This window comes from Haemaphysalis longicornis, unplaced genomic scaffold (assembly GCF_048455015.1).
Source record: "Haemaphysalis longicornis isolate Haplotype H1 unplaced genomic scaffold, Haemaphysalis longicornis Haplotype H1 scaffold_3, whole genome shotgun sequence".
NCBI classification, from domain to species: Eukaryota; Metazoa; Arthropoda; class Arachnida; order Ixodida; family Ixodidae; genus Haemaphysalis; species Haemaphysalis longicornis.
This window is the reverse complement of record NW_027526335.1, coordinates 215135141-215161518: the sequence shown is the minus strand read 5'-3', so window position 1 is coordinate 215161518 and position 26378 is coordinate 215135141. Positions and strand designations below refer to the sequence as shown.

The 26378-nt window shown below is 50.0% G+C and overlaps 1 long non-coding RNA gene across 2 annotated transcripts in view; it reads right to left on the bottom strand.

The window, feature by feature from the left end:
• Nucleotides 1–26378, bottom strand: part of LOC144175980 (uncharacterized) — a 224955-nt gene that overhangs the window by 72052 nt on the left and 126525 nt on the right. For both annotated transcript variants that reach the window (XR_013323738.1, XR_013323737.1), the window contains exon 4: nt 12605–12740. This is a non-coding gene — a long non-coding RNA (uncharacterized LOC144175980). The remainder of the gene's footprint in view (nt 1–12604; nt 12741–26378) is intronic.

Sequence of the window (26378 nt, the reverse complement as noted above, 5' to 3'; positions counted from 1 at the left end):
CATGGCGTACATACTACCACATCGATTGATGGCATGGAGGTGCTGCGCCATAAGCATTTTTTCCTCCCCCGTCTTGCTCCAAAACGTATATTTGCGGCGAAACTACTGCCAAGCGTTGCTTCAGAGCTCCGAAAAATCTGACGTAACTCCGCGGTGTTCACTGCAAGTCGATTTTCACATGAAGCAGTGGAAGGCCAAACCGAAATACATGCGTTGTCTGCAGCCGCCATTGCAAGCGTTTCGCTCATTAAAAAATAAATAAAACCAAGTAGCATTGCCGGCTTTGCTGTTCAATCTAAACTGCGCGCCCGCTCCTTGTGATCTTATCGCGAATGGGTTTGGTGTTCCATAGTTCTGAAGTTAGAATGGTCATGCCGTATCGGACAGGATGAGATAAGAGGCGCTGCCCAGACACGAGTTAGAGGGTAGCTTGTAACAACCTGGCCGATATCTGCGGCTTAAAGTACAGGAAAGCTTCTTTTAAGTGCGAAAGCACTTTATAAGCGACCCCAAACCATCCACCGCCGGCGGCGGCGGCGTCCGCAGTGCTCCTCTATATTTAAAAAAAAAAAACAGCATCCGGCGCCAGGTTTCGATCCGAGGACTTTGCGGCCGCAGCGCGACGCTCTACCGACTAAGCCACGGACGCGACGCTGATAGCAGTGTTAGTAACGCGCCTTATATCTTTAACGCATTCAAACTACGTCGTCAGCGGCGTGCGTTGGCGACTCAGCGGCGTTATAGCGGCTCGATAACTGCGTGGTGTACACGTGATACTACAAACCCGATGGAAGAGATGGAAGAGAAGGCGGCGAGGCGGTGGGCTGCGGGGGCCGAGCGCAAGCGCCGCAAGCGGGCCGACAACCGTGCATTCGCACTTTCACATTCTCCCCCTCGCGGAAATGCGGGGGAATTTTTTTTTCCTGGGTGTCTTCTCCTCTCCCGCCTTCCCTCCCACCCCCGGTAAGCAGACTGTTAATTCACGCGCCATTAAAAGAAAAGACGGGTGAGTTCGATTTGTGTTTTGTGTTCTACGACGTGCACATGGTTGGGCATTGTTTTTGTACGTAGATATAATCCAGCAAAGAATGTCTACAGTGCGGTCATTGTGTTGCAACAGTTTTTTATGGCTGCATTTTGTTCGTGTGAACATGATTTCTCGGAAGTGTATGCAGGTTAATGGGTGGGTCAACGCTTTCTTTCAGAGTTTGCGTTAACTCGCCCGAAAGGCAGGGCTTGAAGCATACGTGTGCGTGCTTTCTTTTAACATATAGATTCCCAATTATTGTGTCTCTGAACTGAAACGAATTTTTTTAATGTCTAAAGAACATTCCTGTCTCGAGGTGAGCCCAAGAAATAAGTATACATTGAGTGGAACTTTCAAGTTCATTTCTTCTCCCGCCGAGGTGTGCGCGAAAAAAAAATGTGTGTAGGGACTAGAACTTTCGAAGTTCTTCTTTCGTAATCAAGTATTGTGTACCTAAATGTGTATTCATGGCTGTAACTTTTGCGCAACTTTAGACGGAGACCGATACAAAAAGGGACTCGAAAACCTGTAAATGTCACCGTGTAATGTTGCGCAAAAGTTACAGCCATGAATTCAGAATACCAGCTAGCCCGCCTAACCGTGTTATTGTAAAATGTGTATGTAGCACGTTTTTTCCCTATTGTACAATATTGTATGCCTAAATTTGCATATGTCATATTTTGCTTAATCCAATACTGTGTACATAAAATGTATGTGCAATATATGGGTGTAGTACATGTGTTTTCATGACTTCGAATCAAAGACGTCCTCATATAAATTTTGAATAAATGCATAGCAAAAATAATGTTTGTGTAACACTCCAATTATTATCCCACAAAGACAATTCGACACCAGAAAACGTACTATTACCTACATGTTTTCTTCTTTCAAATATTAAACACGTTACTGCACACATAACAAACGACGGGCGGCGGCCATTTCGAGTCATCGGCGCCGCTCGTCCAACTTTCGCGCCTGGTGCCATTGCCGAGCGGCCCATGAGGCAGCGACCGGCGGCAGACGCGAAATGGCACCAGGCGCGAAAGTTGGACGAAGGCGCGAAAGTTGGACGAGCGTCGGTTTCAAGGGCCGGCGCGCGGCGGCACGGCCTGGCTGCCGCGGGATAAATGACGTCAGCAGCGTCCGCGACGTCAGCAAACGCCCTTTCCCCCCTCGCCACTCGTTGCCATGGCGATTAATGCAACGTTTCTCAGAGGCCACGTACTACTAGGGGAGGATTTGGCGCTGCTGGCGCGAATTACGTGGGACCACGGTGGATGCGAGAGAGGCCGCCCCGTGATTATACGTCATCAACCACAAAAACAAGAAAAAATTGAAAATATACACATGAGAGGGCATGCACTGGCCTCTCGTTTTTTGTGAAAAAAGGTGCGTTTTAATGCGCTTTGCTTAGAGGGAATTATTGACGCGTTACAACAAAAAGAGAAAAAGTAAAAAAGGGATACCTAAGAAGGAGGTACATTGCCACCCCTCTTTATGGGAATTAACAAAGGAAGCGGGGATTGGGGGAGAAGCGAGAGTAGGGGCGCCCGGCCTAGGCGTTGGAATGCCTCGCCGACCTCCAATGCCTTCAAAGACACCGTAATTCTCACTTGGGAAAACCCAAAGAACCATTAGGAATTGGTGGGAAGGAGCCCACTCGTCACACGCCCGCTCGTCACCGGAAAACTTGTCATAGGCCAACTGGTCACACCGGCCTTTTGGTACTGTGCCATCTCGAGATAGGAGTTTTCGTGCGAGGCGCCTTTTCGTCGCATGGATTTCGTTACACTGCGGGCGGGTGAACAAAAGCCTGCAAGCCCTGATCAGAAATTGGCGTTGAAGTCATGTCTGAGGCTGGTTTCTGCAATGGTGAATTCGCTACGACTGTTTAGGGGGGCATGGGGGGTCTGTGAGACCAGCAGTGTGCATAAAAAGGTGTTTTTTTTCTAGGAGAAAGGGGGCAGAGGGGAAAGGTCAGCGCGACCTGTACTTCTTTAAGCGCTGATCAGGGGTGTTCAGGTACTGTATTCCGTATTTTCGCGCGCATAACCCGCGCTTGCTTACAACCCACACCCCGCTTTCAGTTTGGGTATAATAATATAAAAAAATGGCGAAGGTTCCACTAACTCCCGCAAGGCTTGAACCATAGCTAAGCTGGAGGATTTTTTTCAATGTAAACACTGAAGGACACAGTTTCTTTTGTTGACTGTGGGTGTTTAACGCGCCAACGCTAGGCAGGCGATGAGGTGCGCCGTAGTGGATGGTGCCGAATTCATTTCGACCGCCTGGGAATCTTTATTGGGCGTGCGCCGAAATGTGGAACACACGGGCGCTTTCGCTTACGTCTGCATCAGAAAAGCGGCCGCCGAGGCCATGAACTGAACCCGCCACCTTGGGCTCAACAGCACAACGTCATATCTATTGAGCTTTGTTGACTTTTTCTGCGTGTTATGTAACACAAATTTGAATGCAATTACCTTTTGATATAATTACTCGGTATCACGGCATATTCACCTAACTTCCTACGTCAAAAACTTTGAAAGCGCACTCGCTCGCCTACATCACTTTTTAAATGGGCGACGTATAGTAGCGGAAACATCGCTTTAACGTTCGAAAACAAGCTCGTAATGCGAGTTTCCCGTGTGACGAATATTCCGGTGATACCAGAATTCCTCGTACGAAATGGCCTCTGACGAGTTGGCATTCCTGACCGGTTTACCTGTGACGAGTTTGCCTATGACCAGTGGACTTGTGACGAGTTGGCCTAGACCCAAAAGCACAAGCGCACTCGTCACCGGAAAACTCGTCATAGGGCAACTCGTCACATCGGCCTTTTGGTACAGTGCCATCTAGAAATATGAACTGTCGTGCAAGGCGCCTTTTTGTCGCACGGATTTCGTTACACCGCGGCCGGGTTAACAAAAGCCTGGAAGCCCTGACCAGAAATTGCCGTTGAAAACCGGTGTGAAGCTGGTTTCTACAATGGTGAATTCGTTACGGCTGTTTAGGAGGGCGTGTGGAGGTCTGTGTGACCAGCAGGTGTGCATAAAGGGCCGTTTTTTTTCTTTTGGGGGAAGCGGGGGTCGAGAGGTCGGCGTGACCTGCACTTCTTCAAGTGCTGATCATCAGGGGTGTTGAGGTGGTGTACGTCCGTATTTTCGCGCGTATAACGTGCCACAACCCACACCCGCGCTTTCAGTCTGCGAATAAAAAAAAATAAAAATTGGCGAAGCTCATACTAGTTCGTGCAAGGCTTGAACCGTAGCTAAGCTTGGGGAGTTCTTTCAATGTAAAGACTGTGGTACACACCACCATTAGGTTTGAATTGCTTATTAAGTGCAATGCACTTCTTAAGCGACCCGGAACCTGCGTCCACCGGCGATGTCCGCATAACATACCCACGTGGGGGATTGGCCAGTTAAGTGCGAATGCACTTCTTAAGCGACCCTGAACCTGCGTCCACCGGCGATGTCCGCATAGCATACCCACGTGGGGGATTGGCCAGGAATCTCCTCGTCTTCCTTGGCAACGGGGGGAGATAGGCGCGCGCTGCCTGGCAGCTACATGGCACATACCCACGTGGGGGATTGGCCAGGAATCGGGCGTGAGAAGGGCTAATGCACCCGCTTAAAGGAGTACTGACACGAAATTTCAAAGCTGAGATCCGCTCTAGCAATCAAGTACAACGACAACACAAATAGGTGTCTGTGAATAAATGCATCTTTCTTTTTTTGTAGTTGTGTGTGTGTGTGTGATCTCTCTTTCGCGAACATTACCGAACCGCGCAAATTCAACTCGTGCATTCGCACTTTCACATTCTTCCCCTCGGGGAAATGCGGGGAATTTTTTGTTGATTTGAACCCGCTTCCTTGGGCTCAGCCGCACAACGTCATATCCACTGCGCCACCGCGGAGGGTAATTGTTTGTTAACATCCTCCGTTGTCGCTTTCAGTGGTGGTAGTAGTAGTCACCGTCGGACAGCACCCCCCACGGCTCGCACGCAAATACCAAGATGTCAACAATCGCATCGCAAGATTCCTGTCTGTTCCCGACAGCGGAGCCCCATTTAACACCTTTCGGAATATTGTCCCCCACATCCGCTTCAGAACTGATGCTGTGAACCACGTCGGAACCCAGCGTTGAAGACGCCTACACAACCAAACAGCAAGACAACACTGCAATAGTACAAATAGTACAACACTGCAAAGCGAGTGAAACAAACATTTTTTATTTAGTGCAGAACCTGTTCACTGCGTCAATTATAACATTTTGTTTACTTTTTCTGCGTGCCATTTAATACAAATTTGCATGCAATTATGACTTTAATTTAATTCACTCGTTATGACGACATATTCACCTAAATTCCTATGTCAAAAACATTGAAAGAATACTCGCTCTCCTACATCATTTTTAAATGGGCGACATATAGCAGGCGGAAACATCGTTTTAACGTTCCAAAACAAGCTCGTAAGGCGAGTTTTCCGTGTGACGAATATTTCGGTGATACGAGAATTCCTCGCACGGTCTGCCCTGTGACGATTTGGCGTTCCTGACCACTCTACCTGTGATGAGTTGGCCTATGACGAGTGGACTTGTGACGAGTGGACCTACATCCTTTCAAAGGAAAGGGGCTCGGGCAAATATATTGCAGGTTGCGAGTATTGCACTCGAGCAAGTAAACTACGTTGATAGTGTCACAGTTAAAATTTCTATTAAGGGCTACAGAGAAGTGCGAAGCGGTGCTAGAGGCGGGTTGCAGGCAATTCCTCGAACGCCGGCACATCGAACGCCAATTCATAGAAGCCGTTTGATGGAATATCGTTTTATCGAATGCCGTTTGGTAGAAGGACGTTTTATCCAGGACATTTCATCGAACGGACCTTTTTCCAGTAGCGATCTGCGCCTGAGCGGGCTGCCGGCCCGCCATTCTTGGCAGTCGCTTCGGGTGAAAAAAAAGGTTTGCCCCCTTAGCTTGCTGCTTGGGGTGCGGCTATATGACTCCTCGGTCTGCAAGTCTTCATTTTCTTTTTTTCGGGCAGTTCGCAGTGCGTTCGCACGCGCCCACAAAAAAAGGCTTTCAAAGGAAAGGGGCAAATACGTCTGAGGCTGACCACGCTGCGAGCAATTGAAAAAAGTGAAGAAAAAGGGGTGCCTCGGCAATTGCAGGTTAACTTACGCGAGCGTGCGCCTATTACAGTGACATTCATGTGAAAGGCACGGGTGACAACTGAGCGCGGGACTGACTGCAGGACCAGGATATTCCTAGCCCGGGTTCCGGGAACGACAAACATTTTGTGGGGCATGTCTGACTGCCAGTTTAGGTGCACCGTTTTGGGCACTAGGAAGACCGGTACTGCAAAGAGGGCCATTTGGTCGTACACAATAGAGCAGAGCTCTTAGGGCACATGGACAGCAATAAATGAGATTAATATTTGTTTTGCGCGCTTCTATACTCGTGATGATCGTTTTGCTATGACCATTCTGATGCGTAAGAAACCCCTGATTTATTTTGTTGAAGCATGCGACGAAGCACTTCGGCATGTAGCTAAGCTTTCATGAGAGGGCCAGATACTGGCATTTACACAAGTGTCTCAGCCTGAGCAAGCGACACCGATTTTTCGGCCTTCGTCCGACAACTCTTCGGTTTGACCTTCCCGCAATACCATAGAATTCGATTAACGTCAACAGACCAAAGTTACTGCGCGTATCGCTAATATCTTGCTGGCTGGAAAGCGTTTGAAAAGCTGAAGGAAGAGTTTCTACAAGCCGTCTTGAAGCTGGTTTGCTGGTTCGAAAATTATTACTTCGTGGGAAAGCCACGCCAGCTGCCCGGTGAAATTGCGATCCGCGAACCACCTCGTTTCTACCTGCCTTCTGGTCCGTTCAACACTTTGCAGAACAAGGGTTACCATAAAATATATCTGTATAAAATATATCTGTATAAATATACCTGTATATATCTGTATAAAGCTGCCGAGTCATGACGACGTGCTTCACATCGGCTCCGCAGGTTTTCGAAGATTGCGACGGTTGATCACCTTCTGCCCCAATTATTATTTACTCAATTGATTCGCGAAGTCACCAGGAGTCTGTGGATACCTACTTTTGAGGTGGGAATTAATTTTTTCTGGACCTTGGAACGCCAGTTGGGCGAGTGGGCGCTAAGCCTAACCGCCAGCCCTGGCCGCGGCCTAGCTGCCTCGTCGATCCACAGACAACGGCCTCGTCGATCCACGTGAGCGATACGTCTACGATGATGGAAGTGGAGGGAGAGGGGGAGGTTGTTACCTCCGACCAAGTCACCGAAGCTAACGGATGGAGCATCTCCGCTGCGCGAAAGGCACGCCTTCAAGCACCCGGACTGCTGCTGCCCGACGGCGCCCGACTACAACCGACACCTAACGGAGCCACCCCCCCTAAAGGAGCTCGAGACAAGGTAATCAAGAACGCTCGCACGCCTGCACTACAGCGCGAGAATTTCAAGATCGTTTTGAGGCCCCATGGGGGCATCAATATAAGCAAGATCGGCCGCGCCGACATATCCGAAGCCGTGAACGAGGCCGCAGGGATTCCAAAAGACGCGAGAACGAGGGACGTGATATGCCCCGACTATCAACAAAACATTTTCATCGCGAGCACCTCGTCACGAGAAAATGCGGGCAGGTACGCCTGTATAAACAAGATCATCGTAGGTAGCACAGTCCACGAAGTCAGCGCATACGAAACGGCACCGGACGGGATGGTGAAGGGCGTAATTCGCGACATCCCCCTGCATCACACGCATCAAGACATCAACGAGAGAATAGGGAGTGAGTTCAACCCGACCGCGGTGGAAGCGAAACGCATTAGCAACACTAGATCGTTAGTCATCGCCTTCTATAGCCACAAGGTCCCCAACTACGTGAGATACGGAAACGGACAGGCAAAGTGCACGCTATACAGGAAGCATATTGACGTGTGTTACCAGTGCGGCAGGGTCGGCCACCACATGGACGTGTGTCCCAACCTCAACGCCTGCGTCTGCAGAGGATGGGGTGCGCTGAACCCACCCGAGGTTCACAGGTGTAACCCCAAGTGCAGCTTATGCGGCGGAGGCCATCCGAGCGGTGACAAGGCTTGCGGCGCACCTTACAAAATTCCTTACATGGTGCGCAAGTTGCAATGGAAAAGAAAGCACGCAAGCCAAGTCGGGAGAAATCCCGGCAGATCGGCAAGCCGCGAAAGGACACCATGGTCGCGGCGCTGCTCTCTCTCAAGAGAAGGGGAAAGGAGACGCAGCTGCACACCAGGTCCCTCAAAGAAGGCATCGAGACCCGGCGCATTCGCAGCGGGTGGCGACGACGGCACTGGCAGGCGCTCACGCTGCACAACAAAGAGAGACGCAAACGCCAACCATTAAGGTTGGCGTTTGACGCCAACCATTGAGGTTGACCAACCATTAAGTTTGGCAAACGCCAACCACAGCTCCATTAGGGGACGAAAGGGACGAAATCTGGCCCAAGACGCACAAGATATGGACCTCGTTCTCATCACTGAACCGGCCAACGCGACGAGACTGGGAAATTTGGTGTCCCGTGACACAACACCTGACCTCACCTTCATCAAGAACTTCGGGTCGCGCCCGGCCAGCTGGCACAACACCGGCGTTGACATGGGAAGCGACCACATGGTCATGGAAATCAAGATTCCCCTACTGGGTGCACGTCTCGGCGAAAAGCGAAAGCTCAGGTGGACCGACTGGAATGATTTCCGGAAGATCAGAGAGGCGGAGGCACTGCAACGAGGCGCCGAAGAAGGAATCACGAACATCGGAGAGGGGTGCCGCGACCTGACGGGTAGCATCGCGTCGGTGACTAAGGAAATCGAGACCGAGTTAGAAGTGGAGAATATGGACAACAGACTGGCCCACATGATCGAGGCCAAGAATTCATTACATGCGAGGTGGAAGAAACAACGCCTCAACCGCAGACTCTGCAAGAAGATCGCCGAGCTCTAATCGGGCCATCAAGGCGCACTGCAGGGGGCTATGCAAACACCAGTGGCACGAACTCTGCAACGCGATCGATGGACAGATGCACAACGGAAGGGCGTGGAACATTCTCAGACACCTGCTGCACGAAACGAAGAGGAAGACACACCAACGAGACCGACTTGCAAAACTACTACACGAAGCGGTCAAGACCCAGGGAGAAGATGCCGTGAAGCAGAGGCTACTGGACAAATACCTCCCGAGTTTTCCCACGGTGCAACACGGCCCGTACGCCGGCCGGCCCAACGACCAGCTAGACCGAGACATCAGCGTCGAGGAGGTGAGAACGGCGCTGCACGATCTCAACGCCAAGTCGGCTCCTGGCCGGGACCGGGTATCCAACCGAATCCTCAGAAACCTCGACGATCGGTCCGTCAAACACCTCACGAAATACTATAACGAGTGCAGGCGGAAAGGCGCGCTTCCCCTCCAGTGGAAGAAAGCGAAAATGATCCTAATTCCGGAACCAGGAAAGCCGCCAGACCCAGACAACCTGAGACCCATCTCGCTGACGTCCTGCGTCGGCAAGGCCCTAGACCACGCCTTCCTCAAGAGATGGCAGAAGTTGCTAGACCAAACAGGGGCCTTCCCACACTTTATAGTCGGGTTCAGGTAGCACCTCAGCACTCAAGGCGTCATGCTTCCGATCAAGCACCAAGTGATCGACGACCAAACTGTCGGTAGCAAATCCTTACTGGGCCTAGACCCACTGAGCGCGTTTGATCTAGTCGACCAGGCCGCGATCCTGCTACAAGTCTCGAAATTCGACCTCGGGGAACTAAGCTATATCTACGTGAGAGACTTCCTCTCGTGCAGAACTGCCGAACTCCTGGCCGCAAATCTCAAGGTGGGCGAACGTAGCACGGGAAACAGAGGCACCCCGCAAGGGTCTGTCATCTCTCCGATGCTGTTTAATCTCATCATGACAGGAATGGCCCGAAGACTTGAGAAGTTAGAAGACGTCGAACACACGATCTATGCCGACGATATCACCCTGTGGGTGTGTAAAGAAAACGACGGCCACATCGAGACGACCCTCCAGAGAGCGGTCGAAGATATAGAAGTTTACCTCCGAGAAACGGGGCTCCGGTGCTCACCAGAGGAATCCGAGCTGCTCGTGTACCAACCATCGAGAAAGCAACGACGCCACACACAGAGACAGTGCGATCAGATGACAATCCGGACTGGGGACGGCACCGTCATACTCATGGTATCCAAAATAAGGGTACTCGGGATGATGATTGAGGCGAGCGGAAGAAACACGGCGACGATCAACCGTCTGACGAGCAAGGCGGCGAACGCCTGCAGGCTGCTCAGAAGAGTGACCTCGAGCAGAGGGGGCTTGAAGGAGGACAACCCTGTCCGGCTAATACAAGTCTTCCTGATATGTCACGTAACATATGTGGCGGCCTACCACCAGTGGTATAAGAGCGAGAAGAAAAATGTTCACATTCTCATAAGAAAGGCGCACAAGACGGCCTCGGTCTTCCCGACACAGCAAGCACTGAAAAGCTGCTTGAGATGGGAATTCATAACACGGTTGAAGAAATCATCGAAGCGCAGCAGACGTCCCAGCTCCAGCGACTGTCGAGGACGAAGACCGGCCACCACATCCGTGACAAGCTACGAATTGGGTACCACAATCAGCAAGAAGTCAAGACCACGCTGCGCGAAGACGTCCGTCGAGCTCTACGCGTGGACCCAATCCCGAGAAACGTGCACCCGGAACACAACAAGGCCAGACGCCGAGCCAGAGCCAAGGCCCTCACCGACAAGTTGGGGGAGGACCCCGGCGCACGGTTCGTCGATGCGGCGGAATGCCCGAATAGCTCAAGCTATACAGCCGTGGTGATAGACAGGTACGCAGTCACGAGAACGGCGCAAGCATCAAGTGCGCCAGAGCGCAAGAAGCAGAGGAAGTGGCCATCGCCCTGGCGCTCGTAGACGGGGACTGCGCCACGGTGCTCAGCGACTCTCGACAAGCCATTAGAAATTACGCCAAAGGGGAGGTATCACCCACCACCGCCCTCATCCTTTGAGCGTACCGACCTTAGGTTCAAGAAGCGCCTCGTCTCGTTTCCAGCACACGAGGGCAAAGTGTCGGAAAAAAAGGAAAATGGAAACGAGTCTGCTGACGCCGCGGCGCTCGCACTATCTCTCTGCGTCGCCGGTAATGAGGCAGACGCCGAAAGAATGGTACAGCACGAAGGACAGAATGCTCACCTACAAAGAGGTCCCGAAGGCGTACCGACTGGCTCGAAGTGAGCTCCCTCCACCCAGCGAAAAGCTCGACAGAGCCCAGTCGGTAACATTGCGACAACTGTAAATGGGGACTTTCCCGACACCACTACTCCTGCACAAGATGTATCCCGAGACCTACCCGGACAGCAAGTGCAAGGCCTGCCGCAGGGAGACGGTGACTCTCACGCACGTGCCGTGGGACTGCAAGGAGCATCCCGAAGAGGCAAAAACAGAGACTTTGCCGGCGCGACTTGAAGCGGCGCTGTCGTCGTACAATCAAGACGACCAGCTCTGGGCCGTCCAGCAAGCCCGAGAGGCAGCGGCTCGACAGGATCGAGACGCCCCCTTGAAGGCGACCTAGGCCCGGTCCACGGGCGTGACGCGGGCCATGGCTCACGTCGCGTCGGTTTTTCAGGCTAAATAAACGTTTCTTCCACTCCACTCCACTGTATAAAGTTCACACTGCGGGTCGTCAAAGGCTGTTCAAATCTGACATCCCGGCATTGGGCGGTTGCTTAGCCGCCTGCAACAGGAAGAAAAAGGTACGGACAGCACGTTTGCGTAGTCAGCAGCCGCATAAGCAGACGAAGGCTATGCTAGCCAGGATCAGGCCCTAGAGTGCATCTTAAACCACTGGCGAAACATGCCAGCAAAGAATGTTGTGAGGGAAAATGCTCAATAATAAAAACAGTTACGACGTTCTCGTATATTTTATGTCCTTATGCCTTACAGTTATAGATACTGCTCATATCGTCCGTCCAAAATAAACTTTTTTGATTTCTGCCAGTCGGTCCATGAAATTTAGCGCGTCCTAAAAAGGCATGTCTGGCGATTTGTGTGATCAAATACTTTCGTATAAACACAGTTCCAGAAAGCCGAAAGAAAGGATATAACCAACTTCAGTAATCGCAACACAAAAGGCATGGTCACCCGGAGCAACTTCAACTCATTGCAGGTTCCCTATAATCATCACGGGGAGTGGCAGTGACAAATTCTCATGCTTAAAATGTGCGCGGTTTTTTACGCGACCCTAAAGTATGAAATAGCCTTCCTGCTTCATGCATCTCTTTGTGACGACACAACTTGAACTTCTCTAGCAACTTTTCTAGTAATAATCACTACCGCAGCTCCCGAACAGCATTCGATAAAACCGGCGAGGTCAATTCGATTTGGAGAAATTATATTCCCCGATTGCTTCTTCATGTAGAGTCACTCAAACACACAATCTATAAAACCAAGGCAATCAAAATAAATAGATTAGTGTATTTGGGAATGCACGGGAAAGACAAGGGAAGTTTTCCTACCGGCTTTCTGGATATTGACTGCGTCCAAAAATGTGACCAAAAATTGGACTTCTTCCTCCAATCATCCCTTTAATTGTGGCACCCTTAATATCGTCGTTCTCAGCTACCTCCTTGATGTTCACCACCCGGCTGCCACCTGTGTCATTGAGAATGCATGAACGTAATTACTGCGATTGCCAAATAGTTTTAGACACAATGTACACCCACCACAAACAGGTTTCGGAGTCTAGCTCTTCAACAAGAACTTTTGGTACTCTTATATGTGATTATTAGTGCATCAGAAACAGAAACAAGTGGAGAAACACTGAATGACGCTGGACTTACCTTAAGAAAAGTTCAGTAAAGTATTTGTTACTCTTACGTTTTTTAATGGTGCATCAGAAATGATGTCTTATTCTGCTCGTGCTAACTAGCCCAACATTCTATATTCGATGACACCCCTAGCGAAGGTGGTTAAACCCAACTTTCAGTATAATACAAGGAAGCCGCAGGTGGGGTAGGAGGTGTCATGTATTGGAGGTGTTCAAAATAATTTGGCCTGCCCGAGCATCTAGGAAAGGTAGCGCAACACTTTTCCCTTCATTTTATTGTCGGATATGTTCTTAAACAAGCACTACCAACCCCGCGAGTTGCCGTCACCCAATTGTCCTGCCATACGCACGTCCCGTTTACCGCAAACTCCCTCGGAGAGATTCGCTATCTCGATTAAGTTCCAAGTATGCGTAGTTTGCGGGCTCGGATGATGCCACACGAGAAATGTCAACGCTAGAGAGCGGTAGATATTGCGCTGCAGCTATTAGAGCTTTGAATAACAGCCTGTTTCCCGGAGAAAGTGTTTGTGGCAGAAGTGAAGCCAGGAAAGGTGTTTTGGTGTTAGAACGTACCCATAAATTTAAGCATGCAGAAAATTGACACATATTGTTCGGACATCCGGCGCAGATTTTCTTCATTTTTTTTATTTTCCTGGTTTTGTGTTACACCTGTCCAAATATATTTCTGGCTACGACACTGCTCTGTGGCCATTATGGTGCTTTTGGTATAGAAGGAAACAATGAAAGCCTTTTTGGTCACCTGCGAAAGATTATTTACCCTTGTTTAAAATGGGACACCGAGGTATGTTCTCTGTTTATTGTGTACACGCATGCCGTTATTTACACAATGTCGTAGAACTCGAGTGTAGCAGCAGTATTATATAGACCTCTAGAATAGAAGCCAAAGTGACGGGAATCACGGGAATTCGTGGGTGTCTGAGAACGATATCAAAGCAGTGACGCTAACGCCTTCGAAGCAATTGTGGGGTATCGGTTCTTCTCTCTCATTAAGATCTTAGTGCTATGAAACCGGACGAAGACTACTACTTTGCGCTTTTAGATGGGTAAGTATCCGCCGACGACGACGTTACCGACGCGGCGCCGTTGCGGGGCTGCTTACGGCAGCAACCGAGGTTTTGCAAGCACCTTCACTATCCCGTATAGCCTACAATCAACGAGATTTGAAGCAATGACACCGACCGTAACGACATATCAGAATGGCTCGAGCTCGACGATTTTGAGGGCCACAACTGTGAAAGCTTTAAATAGCATAGAAATATATGGCGTGCCCTTAGCCATCTGCACTACGCCTTGGACATCCCGAAATCACCTGGAATTAGGACATCCTCAGGGAACCTGGCATACCCTCCATGGCGCTTAAGGAAAGCCACCATCGGCGCCACTCTGATCCTTGCGTCCAAAAGCGTTCCCACTGGAGGCCGCCGAGACGGTTCCTCGCACGTCGTATCAACCGACCTCACAAGCTGTCCTTCCAAAGCTCAAGTGGGGCCTTTCTCCAGAAAGATGCGCAAATATCAGGTGTCAGGAAACCAACGGAAGTGATGACGGGCAACCACTTGCACGCTTGCGACCTCGCCAGCGCGAGGAACAATGCCAACCATTAGGAACTTTTTGCTGTCAAACAATCTTACGCCGGTTCAGCAACCAGATGCCGCTCTTGTGTATCTCGCGTAGTAAAAGCCAGCCACTGTGCGCAAACCACGACGTCCACAACTTCCCCTAAGGATAAAGTTAGCCCCGGAAGTCCGTTTGAGTACTTTTCGTCTTCCGAGAGAATGCCACAAGACCACGTTCTTTTCGCCGATATGTGAGACGCAAGAGAGTCCTTCCAATCCCTAAGAGAACACCGGAAATGTACATGAAGCTCCGTTGAGGAACAAGGCTTCCTTAGAGCGCCAGCATCTCCATTCTCCAATACCGAAGAAGACGATGACATACAGAAACGCTTTCAAACCCATCTGCGTGTTAGCGTATTGAACCAAAATTGACCGACAATAATGAAGAAAGGAAAGATACGGGAGTCGCAGACAAGGAATATTGAGCTGCTGCTGTCCAAGCGGACGACGGGAACATGAAGACGTCAGTTACTTGAAAGAAATGTTAAAGCCACAAACGCGTGAGTTCTAGAACGTCTTCCTTTGAGGCTTTGTGAAGGGAGACGGCTCACCGGATATCCATGAAACCAAAAAAGATCCAGCCAACCAAATCGTACAGGAGGTTGCATAAACGCGCAAAATTGGGGGTCTTGCCATTTCTTTAGAGTCGGAAAGCGGAACCCTTTTTCACATTTTCGCCGCGTGTGAGAAAACAACGAGACCTGTTAGAAAAACGGCAGAGCGACGTTTTGCAATTAAAATCATCACGACAACAAACTTGTCACAATCGAGAACTACCGAGGAGGTAATCCTAGACCGACCAAAGAGCGACCAGGTAATGCCGCTCCACTCGTTGCACCAGAGTAACATCGATACAGTAGAGGGCTTACGCATTGCGGCTACTGTGCCCTAACGCTACGGCGACGGGTGCGGGGACCCAACTGGAGGGGTGCGCATTCGTTCCGCTGGGACGGCCACCCGTTCAATGCCTGGCTTGCGCATCCGTTACAGTGAGGGGTGACCTCCCCGCACTCCCCGCGCGTGCATGCGCAGACGAGCCCCACAAATATCACCATAGTTTTAGCGCATGCTAGCCGCTATACCAAAACTCTCTAATAAGAGCTACCCTGCGTTCCCTTGAGGACTGTCGCTGCATGACTGGATGACCCGAAGCATTTCAATAGGCTGGTTTGGCGGTCGTCCGCTTCACATTGGCGACGTCTGCCTTGCAAGCTACCTAACAGCGAAAGCACTGCTAGAATAAAGTAGGTTAAAATTTGACGAACATTTGTTGGAATTGACATTGCGAGCAGGAAATTGGGTTAGAATTGCAGACTAATTGATTTGTACGTGTTTATTTCACCATATAAGGGAAGGGGTTAAAACGAACGCAGCAGAAATGGAGTGGTTTATTGGGGTGAGGGAGAGAAACCCCACCACCGTAAACCAGCCTATGTCTGCACCAATAATTCTTCTTTGAAGTGGGGTGGTTTTGAGACCGGTTGCGTGAAGGAACCGCCAGGTCCTTCTTTTCCCTTGAAACATTGAAGAAAGGCCTGCCACAGCCGATGTGCATCCCACGGCCCGATGTGCAATGGCAGATGGACTCACTCCTGCAAGGTACGAGGCTGATGTCCGACGAGAGACTGAGGTGCGCTTTTTCCTAACGCTGTAAAAGCAGGGCACCTTCCCAGGGGCTGCTCGGTCATTGCCCTTGCAGGGCAGGACAAGCGCTGCGTGGCGCGTAGGAGCGCGAATAATATAGGAGCAACCATGCTGGTTAAAGCAGTTGAATAGTCAAGGCTAGATGAAGAAGTGCCGCCTCTACTCTACGGAGTGTACCGGGTGGTTAGCCCAGTACACTCCGTAACTAGAGTAACAGTACACTCCGTATCTGGTTAACTGGAGTGTTGGGGTAGTTAGCGCTGGTTAACTGGGTTAGGCAAGTTAGCCAACGCCTGCGCGATTACATGTTTCGGCCCTATCCATAGGAGGCGATTGCGGATATGAAACGTTGGCATGGTTCCAAGAAGAAGAAACGACGGCGCATCCAGGCAAAAGTGTGGAAAGAGCTCCAGCCCCCGCTTCCTCGTGTGCCTTTTCGTTTACGGCAGTTCCTTATGGGCAGCCATGCATTTTATGACGTCTTTAAAACCATATTCTATCCGATGACGATTTGTATTCCTAATAGGCGTAAGAATGGTGTAGTATGCTCCCTTCCACAGCAGCGGGTATACGCTGCTTCCAAGTCAGTGTAGACACACAAGGAGTAAGGTGAATCTCGTTTTTCTCCTATCCAAGTGATGGCAAGGCATACGGCATTGAGCTCGAGGCTGGTGACAGTGTGCCCCTCGGAAAGCCGTTGAAGTAGAGTGATATCGGACCCAGAATCGTGGCAAACTATGGCGCAACCCTGTTGAAACTTGGAGGCCTCTGTGTACAGTGGGATGATCCCTTCTTAGGCTAGCCTGTATGACAGTTTGATGTGACGTCTAGCGGCAGCCTTGCGCCTTCCGCAATTAGCTACACGTCTGTTCTTTGCTAATCGCGCGACATCTACAAAATAAATATGTACCCATGGTGTGGCCGGAGACGAGAGCGGCGCTAAGTTGTCGACGTCGTTGCCTCATGCTAGCGAATATGACGGCCAGTTTCTGTTATGGAGAGGCGTACACTCGGGCTTCCGATCGCTGCTTGGCCTCATCCCCAAGGGCATCGATTTTGCTGCACACCTGTAGATGTCCTAGTGGGCAGTACTGCGGCACACTAGTAACTAAGCGCATCGGTTTGCGATTGGTTCGCTCAATCCGAAGCCGTTGAGACGCATTAAGTGGCATATACAAGTGTCCGCACAGAAGTGTTTAAGGTACAAGTGCTTGGGCTATCTGACGAAGCCAGACCTCTTTGATTACCCACCCATGGGCGGAGACCCGACGAGTAAATTGCAAAGCCTTATGACAACTGTACACCATCTTGTAATGCCAGCATTTAGCTCATCCATCCTATTCTATAACCATACCGAGCGTACGATTACTTATTTTGCGGCAAATGATTTGCTCTCCTAATTGAAGGGACATAAGGTAGCACTCGAAGTCAGCTCGAAGAGAGAATGTCTGCGTGCTCGGTTTTTTCGGAGAGCTTTTGATGCCACCTTTCTGGATGTATTCCTGGACGACATTGATACTTGTCTCCAGGACCAGTCTTTGCTCACCAGTGAATCCTGAATTGTACCACAGCGTTATGTCGTGTGCAAACGTGGCATAATTAGGAGCGGGTGTTGACGCCAGCTGGGACGGGAGACCTGATATTACGATGCAATAGAGCCCTGGATATGATATCGCCTTGACGAACGCCGGTTTTGTTCCTCTTGCAGTCATCCATTGTATATCCAACCACTACTGAGAAAGTTCCAAACACAAGAAAGGCTTTCACAAAGCGATACAGGATTCTTCCTATGCGTACGGCCTGGAGCCTGTTAACTGTCGCAGAGTGGGCCACGGATATAAAGGACCCTTCGAAATTTACCTAACAACTACCTGATGATGCGCTCTGCTACGATATGCGACAACATTATTGTGAAGATTTCTGAGAATATGTTGCGCGCAGAGTCCTTGTCAAAAAAACCCTTTCACAGGAGGCAGGACGTTGTACATGCCTAAGAACCATTCTTATCTTGTTACAGCCATGCGCTCCATGACCTTACAAAAGTTGGACGTTAGGGATATCGGGCTGAGGTGTTGTAATGTTCTATTCCGCCGGCCAGGTTTATGAATTCGTTTCACCACTGATTTCTTCCAGGCACGGGGAGGATAACCATTGGACCAATATTCGTTGATCACTTCCAACAGGGTGAATTTATGGGACCTGGGGAGGTTCAAAAGTTTTGAATAGGGCGCACCTTCTGACCCCAGGTTGCTTTTTAAGAGCGGAGCTGCAGTTATTGGCCATATGTTCGGTGTTGCAAGAGAAAAAACAAAGGCAGTGCCGACCGCTCTCGAGCGTGCGCATCGCCGTAACTGCCCAGTCGCCGGCTCGCGCCGCTGATTTATCAAAAAAATCCATCGTTCACCGTAATCGTAGCCCTGCTTGCTCGAACAGAGACACACTTGATGAGGGACGCACTGCATTCATCGTCCTGTCGTCGTGCGCATGCGCTCGGTACCGTAGAAGAGGTCTCGCGTGTGGAAACGTCTAAGACACATTCTGCATGGGAGGGGTCACCGCGTCTGCCGCATTTCTTAGAAGCCAGTATAAATATTTGAAGAAATGGCTACTCGCGCTTGAATTCTTCCCGAGACGACTTGTATATTCCGCCACCGCAGCCTCGAGTCGACGTAATGGTTGGATGTTTATGGCAAAGGCCAACTGGGGCAAAGAGCGCCAAAACAATCGTCATATATGAGGGGTGAAACCTTTACCACTAAGTAAAGTCAGCAAAAACAAAAGTAAAATCATAAAACGACAATGAGCATAGTTGGTGTATAGGGCCAGATTTCATTATGCGTGATAAGAAATGAGGTTTAAAAACTTGACGTCTGACAAATACTCAAACACACGTTTCACGGAAACAATGGCATCGTCACCTAGAAAAAACGATGGATGTAGGGGAATATGTTGTCTGTAGAGTTCTCTGAAGTGTTTGTGTCGTGTTGTGTGAAGTGCCTTGCATGTGATTAGTACGTGCACTACGGATAGGGCCTCTCCGCAGCTGCTGCACTGGGGTCTAGAAGATCCCGTCAGCAGATACGAGTGCGTCGCATGGGTGTGCCCTATCCCAAGGCGACTTCCGTGTGTCTGTTGTGTGAGTCAGCTCTGTACCGTCCCAAGTGTGGCTTTATTACATGTAGTTTGTTGTCTGTTTGTTCATCCCAGTGTGTTTGCCATGTTCTGCGCAGGTGTTGTTATATGGGTGGCTTGAGGTCTGTGTAGGGTATTGTTGTAATGTCTACAGTGTTCCTGAGTGCAGCAGGAGCGGCCCGCTCGTCTACCAACTCGTTCCTAGCGATTCCTGCGTGTCCTGGGACCCAGTAGAGGACCAGCTCATGCTTTTGTGCATACACGGACATGATAGTGTTGAATACAAGATTAACTATGTCGTTTTTGGGGGCCTTGTGCGATGACAGTGCGCGAACAACACTCAAAGAGTCTGTATAGATGATGGAAGTGGGAATTTGATTTTCAAGAATGTGTCGTACAATCAGTAAAATTCCATACGCTTCTGCTGACAAAATTGTCGTGTGCACGCTCATGGTTCTGGCTGCATTGAAATTTGGACCATGAGCCGCGCACGGCACCATACTGGAGGTTTTAGAAGCGTCACTATAAAATTCTGCACATGTGTATTTAAACTGCAAAGACAGAAAGTGCGGCAGTATTGCAGCTCGTGGTACACGATTTTGTCAACTCTCATGAAGGAAAGGTCGCACGACACAGGGCGAACTTGCCAAGGCGGTAAACTGTTAGAAAAGGATGACCTGTACACATCTAAAAACGAAGCACTGAGATCCCAGGCTCGCTCTCTAACTCTAAGTGAAAAGGGCAGAGGAACGGATGGGTGATTTACAAAGAGCAGAGATGTTGATGTATCGTTAAAGACAGGATAAAAAGGATGATTATTCAGCGACGAGATTTTAAAAGCATAAAGCAAGTCCATGTACGTTCGTTGATTCTCAAGGCTTCACTTATCACACTCGACATAGACTCTCGGCACGGCTAGTGCGAAAAGCACCCGAAGGAAGACGAAGGCCCAAGTTTAGGACTGGGTCCAGAATTCGCAAGGCTGTCTTAGTCGCCGACCCATACACCACACTGTCATATTCCAAACGAGACCCAACCAAAGCAGTATACAAGCGAAGCAGGAGTTCTTTGTCGAACCATAGGATCGGTGAGAGAGAACCTTAAGTATATTCATTGTTTTGGGACACTTATTTTTAAGTTCCTTGATGTGTGGAATGAATGTGAGTTTGTGGTCAAACACAACACCTAAGAACTTGTGCTCCTTGTTCACAGGAAGCGACACGCCATTAAGATGAATGGCTAGGTCCGGATGGACCCCGCGCTTCCTGGAGAACACAACGCATGAGCTTTTTACAGGATTCAATTTAAAACCATTCTTTTCTGCCCAGCTGGCAAGTTTCTTTACACCAAGCTGGACTTGACGTTCGCAGATTGACATATTGCATGATTTATAGGATATCTGGACGTCATCTACATACATGGAATAAGAGATTGTAGGTGGCAGTGCCTTACCAAGAGAGTTCATTTTTACTATGAAGAGAGTGCAGCTCAACACGCCACCATGTGGCACGCCATTTTCTTCTCGAAAACAGGCGCGGAAAGATGTAGACTAAGAAACGTAATACACAGGACGAAGCGCGTCGTCCTGTGTATTAATTTTCTTAGTCTACGTCTTTCCGCGCCTGTTTTCGAGATGAATCAGCACCAACTCGCCCAACTTGCCATCCTGTTAAGCCATTTTCTTGCACGTGAACCTTTGAGAGTGCACCACCGAATCTTACTCGGAACGTTCTGTCTGACAAGTAACTGACACGAGCGTTCAACATGTTACCCGAAACACCGAATGACTTGAGGTCACTAAGTATCCCATAACTCCAAGCGGACTCGTATGCCTTCTCAAGGTCGAAAAACACAGTAAAACAATACTGCTTATGCGCGAAGGCATCCTTGATGTACGAGTCAAGGGCTACGAGTTTATCGTTCGTCGATCGCCCCACCCTGAAGCCTGCCTGGCTGCTCTCGAGAAAACCGTTGTACTCAAGGAAGTACACGAACCTGCGATTTCTCATCTTCTCGAAGAGCTTGCACAGGCAGCTCATGAAGGCACTAGGACGGTAACTTGAGGGGGATGACGGGTCATTTCCCTCCTTCAGGAAAGCTACAACTATAGCCTCCTTCCAAGAGTTTTGAATGTGCCCCGAAAGCCATATCTTGTTATATAGGTGTAAGAGTGTTAGAAGAGTGTCTGCGTGCAGGTGTTGTATCATTGTGTATGTGATGTTGTCTTGGCCTGGAGCTGAGGGTTTACACGTGCTCAAAGCAGCTCTCAGCTCATGCAGTGAAAACTCTGAGTTATAAGAAGATGTTGACCTATTGTTATCTAGAATAGGCTTCTTTTCGGCCATTTGTTTGTGTTTCATGAAAGTGTTTGTGTAGTGTGCTGAACTAGAAACGTGTTGGAAGTGTTCTGCGAGCGTGTCAGCCTGGTCTTCGAGTGTGTCCCCTGTAGTGCTGACCAGAGACAGGCTGTGTGTTTGTTGTCCTTTGAGTTTGCGTATTCGTGTCGATACTTTCCATGTGTCTGTGCAGGAGTTTATTGATGTATGAATGTACGCCAACTCTCTCGTTTTGCGTCACGGCGCACACGTTTTCCTAATGCCTTAGCCCGATTGAACAAGAGGAGGTTTCCCGACGTGGGGTACCGACGAAGGTCACCCCACTCCTTGTTCCGGGCCTATCGCGCCCGCCTACAGTCCTCATTCCACCGCGGCCTCTGCTGGTTGCGCGGGGCACCATAGGCGTGGGGAATGGACTTTTCGGCGGCGTCGAGGATGTGTGCCGTGAGTAGTTGGGTAGCTTCTTCAACGTGTAGGTGTCCTATGGATGTGTGGTGTAGTTTGGATGTCCCTGTAAATGTATTCCAGTTAGCTCGTGCTTCATTTGAACCTATTATGGGAAGATGAACTGCATGGGCCTTTACCTATGTATGTTAGTGAGGTGGGGAAGTGGTCATTGCCATATGGGTCAGTGCCCACACCCCACTCGAGAAGAGGAAAGAGAACTGCAGAGCCAATAGCCAAGTCAAGATATGAGTATGTGTTGTGTCCTATGTTATGGTATGTAGGCTGTTTATTGTTGAAACGGCATGCTCCAGAGGATGTAAGAAACCTCTCTATCAGTCGACCCCGGGAATCCGTACGAGAAGAGCCCAATAGAGAATTGTGAGCATTAAGGTCGCCTGTTAAGATGTATGGTTCGGGCAGCTGGTCAACCAACGCCTCGAAGTCAGAGCTCGAAAGTGCAAGATCAGGAGGAATTTATATGGAGCATACTGTTATCAACCTATTAAATAATATTTTACGAATTGCTACAGGCTAAGGATTTCCGGGCAATTATGGCCACAGCGCCAGAAGAGTGCGTGCAGCCATTCCTGTCCTTTCTGTATATCAAGTAACTGTTCAAAAAATTTGTGTTTTTAGAATTCAAATGTGTTTTCTGAACACACATTACACTTGGCTGATAAGCATGCAGTATTTCGTATACATCGTCAAGATTATTCAGAAGGCCTTTGCAGTTTCATTGTATTATGTTTTCTCTTCCCATTATGATGTGTTCGGAGCTACTGGAGTGTGACTATTTATGTAGGGTCTTTCGGGGCTTGGACTCTTGGAAGAGGTTTTCTGGCCTTCTCTACTGACCTGGACGCGCAGCCCCTTCCTTCTGCTGCGATGAAAGCCGGAAGGGCTCGACGTCCACGTCGTCATCTGAAGGCAAGGGGGTGCCCAGCGGACTGGGCCCCCTTGACGTTGTGCCCTTTGGGGTGTTCTTTGCCTGCGCTGCCATGCCGAAGGCGTGTCGAGCACCACAGATGGCACAGGCAGTGAGCGGGGGATGGGGTCGCTACGACTGCCTCCGTCTCCATCTCCGTGCCCTTGCGTGTGCTTTGGGCGCGGAATCCCCACCAGACGTTGTTGCCTCGACGGCCGCTGCTGGGTGAGCGAGCGGTGCAGAGGATGGTTGGGCTGCCTGGGGCAACCCTGGGGGGGGGGGGGGGCGGACGCGAGACCAAGTCCGACTCGCGGTACTGGGTCCCCGCCGAAACAAGACGCCGCTCCGCCCTCCGGCGAGCTGCGTCGGCGTACCTGCCCAGAGGAAAGGAGGCGAACCCCTTTCGCGCCTCGGGGAAGGTGATGTTCTCGTTTACGTTCAAGGAAATAATCTGTTTCTCTTGTTTAAACTTCTCACAACTTCTGGAATAGGCAGCATGCGGTCCCTGGCAGTTTGGACAGGTGAAGTGCTCAGATTCACAATTATCGGCCGGATGATCTTGTGCTGCACATTTGGCGCACTTCAGTTTCCCACGACAAGAGTTTGTGCCATGGCCAAACTGCTGACACTTATAGCAGCGGCGTGGATTCCGCACGTAGGGTACGACCGGACATCTAACGAAGCCTGCGTTGAGCGATCAGAAAGTGTGTACCGGTCAAACGTCAAGATGATGTGTTTGGTAGGCATGATTTGATCGTTTCGGCGTATGGTATTCGCCTCACTGCCGCCACGCCCTGATCATGGAGGCCCTCGAGCAGATTGGCTTCAGTTTCACTTATAAGATCTGGATCAGAGATCACGCCTTGGCAGCTATTAAGGCTCCGATGAGGCGTGATCTTGATGTCAGCATTGGCCATGCGCGTTTGTGAAAGGAGGTTTGCGGACTGCTGTTTGTTGTCTACCTCAATCAAAAGTTGTCCCGTTTTCAGTTTCTTAGCCTTGTACGACTTTCCGACAAGGCTTTCAAGATACTTGGAGATTAGAAAGACGGACTGGGAAGTGATTGGTTTTGTCTTGTCAAGAGATTCTATGATCAGAAAGCGCGAGAAATTATCGGGCTTTGGGAGCGAGATTCATTGCAACGGATGAAAAGATACTTCGGTGCGGCCCCTTTTCGGGGGCCGATCACGTTTGGGAGGGGGGGGGGGGGGGGGCTTGGAAAATGCCATATGATACATTAGAAATCAGGGAGACGGGGGTACTTTCTCCTTTGACCTTACCCTGGTAGTCAAAGAGGTCCCGGAGCTCCCTCCCTGGTAGACAGGCAGGGAGCCCAGCGGCCGGAGCTTGACCAAGGCTCCGACGGCCACAGTTCACGGCTTCTAACCCTTCACCTTTCAACTTCTAGCCACGGTAGGTGACAGCTTAAGTATGGGGGGCTCGGGGTACGTGGTGTCGCCACTCACCGTCACCAAGATTACTCAAGGTGCCCCGTGCGGGGCGCAGCCTCGAGTCGATGACGAAGAGATGGTGGAAGTCTATAATGCTGAGGGTTACTTTGCATGGACCACTTGCCGTGAATTTGACCTGAAATTTTTTCATGCTTTTGACGACCATTACTTGCACCGCAGCAGTGCCAATAAACGATGATACTGAAATTTAACTCTGTGTCTGGCAATGCCCACCAACACCAGCTTCGCAATTCAAGTCTTGCGTGTAAGTGCATGCTTTCCTGATTTTCTTTATTTCAGGCTCTTTTGGACGTGACTAATTTTACAGACAGTCCTTTACTACACTACGTGTTTTAAGCTCCTTTATCACCGCGCACGTGCCCTCCACCCTCGTGCGCTCCAGATGTTCTTTTCTTTTTATTCGTCATCACCATTTCAGCCTTGCGATTGCGACAGTGATAGGGAAGGGCTCAACAGCAGTTTTGTCAGCCTTTTATCGGTCGTTGCAATGATCGAAAATGGCATCTAGAGAATGCGGCGGCCGCCGTGACCTCTTTGAAGCACGATGGCTTTCAGACGCAGCCTGTTGTCTAGCTAAATCTACAGATTGATTTGATTTACCCTTTCGTCTGCACTGAAGGGCACGCAGACCATCCAGCTGGTGCGCCATCAATGGCGTTCTGAGAGATCAAGTGGAATCTAAGCACCAGATAAACCCTCGCAAGGCATGTGGTTTGCTAGCACTGAAACGTACGGATGGCTACGCACAGAAAGGCTACCAGTGTGTCACTCCTTCCCCAGACGACTTGCAGATCCTGCCACCCCTGAGTCGAGTGGACGACGAAGAGCTGGTGGAAGTCTAGAAGGCTGAGGATGACGTTTCATTCACCATTCCCCATGAAGACCGCAACTACTTTGATGCATATAACGAGGATTACTAGAACCACAACTATGCAAATTGTGATCATTTGAGCCCCTATGTGCCCTGTGTCCCGCGCGTTCGGCTGACTGTGCGTAGTGAGTGTGCTGCGAACACAGGGGGGGCGAACTTGGCGTTAAGACGGCACATGCAGAAATGGATTTTTTGGCGCAGAAAAGCGGTTCCCTTGTGAGCGGACAGAGGAGTACAGGCAGGGGGTACACGCGAGAGCACCTGCGGCCGCGGGTGGAGGAAGGGAGAGACGGGGGGTGGCGGTGGGCCACAATTATGAGGCCCGGAGAGCGAGGAGAAACCGGTGTCCACAGGCGGACGCCCATTACCCCTGGTAGGCCCAAGTAATGGCAGACACTACCGTGAGGGAACACCGCTTCGCCCTGACTTGCTGTAAAAGAAGAGCTTCATTTGCTGTATTGTATCCTGTACGCGCTTTACGCACACGAATGTTGTATGTGTGTATTAGGGGTTCCGAACTTGCATTCCTTGGTACTTCCACCTTTGTTTTTCGATTAAGCCCGTGATTTGTTTTCATGTGGGTCAGCCTTACTTCGTTTGGCGGGTTCAGACTCGCGAGCCTTTTAGGATTGAAGGGGGTTACTTCAATGCAAATGATGATACTGAAACTTAAGTGTGTCAATGCAATGCTAACCTACAACAGCTTTGCTATTGAAGTCGTGCGCTTGAGTTCAAGCTTCCCTGAATTTCTGTATTGGAATCATAAAGAGCCCGCTGTATTTTGTCTATCGTGAAAGGAACGTCCTAGTCTTTCATATCTGAGTGTGTTCCGCGGGCAAGGCTTCCAGACTTTCAGGTTGAGCGAAAATACATTCCCTGCTTGTAATGCTAACTCTCCGGGGATATGTTCAATCTGAGGGTCATGCTTTCAGAATAGGAAATCTCTTTATTTTCTCCGAGAATTACCTGAGATATATGCCACGCTGAAGACAAATTGGC